This window comes from Oryzias melastigma, linkage group LG3 (assembly GCF_002922805.2).
Source record: "Oryzias melastigma strain HK-1 linkage group LG3, ASM292280v2, whole genome shotgun sequence".
In the NCBI taxonomy this organism is placed as follows: domain Eukaryota; kingdom Metazoa; phylum Chordata; class Actinopteri; order Beloniformes; family Adrianichthyidae; genus Oryzias; species Oryzias melastigma.
In genome coordinates, this window is record NC_050514.1 from 4,250,230 (window position 1) to 4,255,144 (window position 4,915).

Below are 4,915 nucleotides of genomic sequence, written 5' to 3' on the forward strand. Positions count from 1 at the left end.
TCCCAGTCGGGAGTCGAACCGGGGCCTTCTCGCTGTGAGGCAAGAGCGCTAACCACTGCGCCACCGTGCAGCCCATTGGTGAATTAATTTGGAATAATTGTAGATAAATGAAGCATTTTTTTTCATAATGAAAATAACAATGGAGGCAGCTCATAACTGTGATGGCCTATGTCTTTTTGGATATACAGTGTTTTGGGGGTTATGTTTATTCTGTATGATGAGGCGGAAAAAGTCACCCCCATTGACTGTATATAGAGAATTGAACTGAGTGACACCCCCCCCCACTCCCAGGCATTCCAAACGGGAATCCCCCGTGGCTCCAAGAAGACAAAATACTATAAAATTCAATGGATCCGGCCCTTTAGATGGTTCAATCCGGCCTAGTCATGAAGAGAAAAAAATATAAGGATGTTGGGGGGAAAAAAAGCAAGTCTCTAGTCCAATGTGGCGAGTTATAATTCATTAAAGAAATGGCCGCAGTGCGCAATTCCACCACTAGGGGAAGCAAAGGAAAAGAAATACCGTCATAACAAGAGATCAAGAAATTAACAGCATATCTTTGCAAGCACGTGCTATGTCTGGGTAAGATGCAGTTAGGCTCACTGCCAGCCTCACTGATGTTAAGTTACTATAAAAATTACCAACACAATTACCAAAATTTCGTTGGGAAAAAGATGAAAATAATCATAGTTCTTATTAAAAATAATAATAAGTGATTAGGCTACTAAGTTGTTTTAGGCATTTTTCCAACTGATAAAAAAAACAAACAAAAACAAAGCAACAGATAACAAGTTGACTATATGGTTATTTTGCGGTTCTGTTACTGGTCTGGCCTACTTGAGATCAAATGGGTTGAATGTGGCCCCTGAACCAAAATGAGTTTGACACCCCTGATAAACTCAGTCATTCTATTTATCAAAATAATCATTCCTGCTCTAATACCTTTTTGATATGTTCTTGCTAATCCTCATTCTTTTGACATTTTTGCTGTAGTGCAATGTTATCAAAAAGTATGTGGTCTTACAGTCGAAGTGTTTAAATGACAAGCAATGTGTATCAGATTAAAAGTTGTTTTAATGAGCTTGCCTTCATTTGACCAAATTTTAACGAGTTTCTGTTGCATCATTGCTTTATATTAGTCCACAACTCTAGATCACATAAAAACCAGCTACGGTGGCCGTTTGGGTCCAGTTGGGACCAGCGTCTGCTTGGATGTATTCAGACAGAAAATTATCAGGCGAAACCAACTCTGGTTTACTTTAAGTGAACCAAATACGTCAAGTCTGAATACACTCTACTCTCATCATCTGGCTCCAACATAACGGCATTCGTATTGAAAAGAAATGGCAGCTGAATTGATTTCATTTGGCTTGATGAATCCATTACTTTGGATGACTTAACAATCACTCAGTCCAGTTGTCATATATAGTCAATAGTCAGACCACACAGTGGAATGTGAATGAGCATCTTTCTTTAATTTACACAAACAGAACTTTTAGTTTATTTGTTTTTTCATAACTGAGCATGTCTGATCCTCAATGCTCTTAGTGACAACTGTAGTTATTTGACCCACAACTGTAGCTTATTGAACACGTTTACAGAGGTTTAAAAAACTGTTCCCTGAGGGGATTAGTGCTTTAGTTCCTGAAAAATCTCTGCTGAATATCTGACTTTTTCAGTCAGTAGATCATTCAGGAGACCGTACAAACAGCATGTCTTTGTCAAATAGGTGCCTTACTCTAATCTTCAGAAATCTGATGAGACAACGTATCCTCAATAACTGGATTTCTAACCGCATGAGCGCTAATTTATATAACTTATTTATTTTTCCTAAAGTTCTAACATTTGAGAGTGCATTGTAACTTGTGGAGAAGGAATAAAAAACAGAAAATGTAAATGACCTCCTCACAATGTGAGCAGTCAATGGAGTATAAATAAAGCATGCAACACACTATACAGATAGAAGCTCTGTGAATGTTTTATTGCAAATTTGAGATTGTATGAATGGCTAATTTAAATGTGATTAGATCAGATGTTTGAAAAGTATGATAAAAAAGTTGAGTCTCAAGTTTCTTGCCACATACAAACTCAAAATTAACTCAACAATATGTAGTATGTAGAGTGAACAAACCCTGTGGATACAACATTAATACCCAGCTGATAGTTCATAAATACCTAGTATGAACTAGATATTACTACATGAAAACAGAGCAAGTACCATGTAAGTAACCAGTTTTTTTTAAATAAAAGTACCATGTAGTTATCACTTAAATATCCTGAAACACAAAACTAAGCAGTGGCCACTTAAATACACTGGAAGTACCCAATTGGTACAACATAAGTGCCATGTAATTATCTCTTAAACATCCTATAATAACTACCCAATTGGGAAAAAAAATACCATGTAATTATCACTTAAATACCCTGTAAGTAACATCCAAGTATCCAGTAAGTACAACAAAAATAGCCTGTAAATACCATGTAATACCATGTACTGTAACGTGTAAGTACCTAGAAGGTACAACAAAAGTAAAATTACCACCTAAATACCCTGTAAGTAACATGTCAGTGATCAGTTGGTACTATAAAAGTATCTTTTAAGTATCTCTTAAGCACCCCGTAAGCACAATGTAAGTACTCAGTAGGTACTACAAAAGTATCTCACAAATACCCTAGAAGTAACAGGTAAGTATTCAGTAGGTACTACAAAAGCATCGTGTAAGGACCCTATAAGTAACAGGTAATTACTTAGTAGGAACTACAAAAGTGTCTTGTAAGTACCACTTCAGCACCTTCTAAGTAACATGTAAGTACTCAGAAGGTACTACAAAAGTATCTTGTAAGTATCACTTAAATACTCTGTAAGTGACATGTAAGTACTAAGTGAGTACTGCAAAAGTATTTTGTAAAGACCCTATAAGTAACATATAAGTACTCAGAAGGTATTACAAAAGTATCTTGTAAGTACCACTTAAGTACCCTGTAAGTAACATGGACTTACTCAGTAGGTACTAAAAAAAATGATCTTGTAAGAACTACTTAAATACTCTGTAATAACATGAAAGTACTGAGTACTGTAAAAGTATTTTGTAAAGACGCTATAAGTAACATGCAAGTATTTAGTAAGTACTACAAAAGTGTCTTGTAAGTACCACTTAAGTACCCTGTAAGTTACATGGACTTACTTAGTAGGTACAACAAAAGTATATTTTAAGTACCACCTAAATACTCTGTAAGTGACATGCAAGTACTCAGTAGGTACTGCAAAAGTATGATGTAAACACCGCTTAAATTCACATAAAACAAAGTTTAGCCGAACAGGACATGTTGTATCTATTAAATGAAACGTTTTTTAAAGAGTTGAATTATTGTCTTCATAAAGAGTGAGACCAACACCCCAGATTATGACTTAAATAATTAAATATCTAGTTTTGTTTCATGACAAAAGTCTGCGGTTTAACCTTTTCAGGCTTTTCTTATGGAGACAAATTCTTTTGGAAATGTCAACACTCAGACCTGCTATTGTCCAATGAAGATCCCCCAATAGATCTTCATTTATTTGTGACACCCCCTAAAAGAGAAAAAGGGTTAAGGTCAGCTATCACAATAAACAAACAAACAACAAAAAACAGCATTTATACTTTATGAGATCTTGCTGGTTGGTGACTTTGGCCATATTTACTCGTCTTCATCGCCTTCCAAGGTAAAGTAGATTTCTTTACCATTTGACACCACAATGTGTACTTTCCAAGCAGGAGTCTTTGTCCTCCCCACTGTCATCCATCCAGTGAAGACCTGACAGATTTCCTGCCCAGTTTTCTCAGAAAGCTTGAAGTGGTTGCACAGCTGGGTCACTGCTGAACACTTCATCACTTCACCCCGTCTCTGAGAAGTATCTCATTTCATTCTGCTGCAGACGCAGGGATTCGGCCTCACACTGAGTGGGTTGCTCTCAAAACAAAGGAAAAAAATTAGGATTTGTACCAGGGAAGTGGGAAGTTACCTCCAGAACAGGGGAGGAGGACTCCAGTGATGAAACGCGTTGAGTGTATGAAGGGAAATGACTGTTGTCATGGTAACAGGCAGTGTGGTCTGTTGCAACAACATATTCCTAGCAGCATAAAGGCTTGATCAGGATTCAGCTCCTCACTGAAAAGCTCCTCTCCACCATTTTGAATGTGGGGAAAGGAATTGTTTTTAGAATGTTTAGTGATCCACGGAGCTCTGAATCATCGGGAAACACCGATCGGCAGAGGTGAAGAGACAAAGGCTCAGCTTCGTATGGAAAACTCAGCTGCTGCACAGTACTATCGTGATCTGTGAAGGCTTCATAAGTGAGGCTGAGTCACTGACTCGTTTGGGGGGTGTGAGGGAGGCACATTTTTTTCTAATGGAGTGGGATTTCGAAGCAGCCATGTCTGAAAATAAAGGTGAAAGGTGGGGGATTACATTTTAAAGCTTATGATCATGGAGACAGAAATAAAAACAATTTAAATATAATTTATAACTAGAAAAGTTGCATTACCTGCAATAATGCTAGTTTGAATGCTTTTAGATGAAAGTAGTCGCTAAAGATGCTTAAGCTTTTTGCTGAAAATGGTGATGCAATTCACTTTAATTGCTGAGGGGACTTAATGAAAATGTAAAGATTATTTGCAAAATGTTAAATTGCTAAAAGACCGGTAATTTCATTAAAGCATCATGAAAGAGCGCTAAAGTTGACCTAAATTTCTAAAAAATTTGTAGTAAAATTGCTTAAAAATCCCTAACACATACCAATTTTGCTAAAATATTTAGTGTGTTCCTTAAATATGAATTAAACTCCAAATTAGCCCCAAAAAACCTTATTACATGTCAAACTAGCCAAAAACACTAGCTCGCTGCTTAAATGCTAGCAAAACTCCAAAATGGCCTA

General features: G+C 36.7%; 1 long non-coding RNA gene across 1 annotated transcript; it reads right to left on the reverse strand.

Annotated features, from left to right (window-relative positions):
- Window positions 1-3,520: 3,520 nt before the first annotated feature.
- On the reverse strand, window positions 3,521-4,037 carry LOC112160447. The gene is made up of 2 exons (XR_002921665.1): window positions 3,642-4,037; window positions 3,521-3,571 (listed from the first exon to the last, which is right to left on the reverse strand). It is a non-coding gene; the product is annotated as an uncharacterized LOC112160447 (long non-coding RNA).
- Window positions 4,038-4,915: the final 878 nt, after the last annotated feature.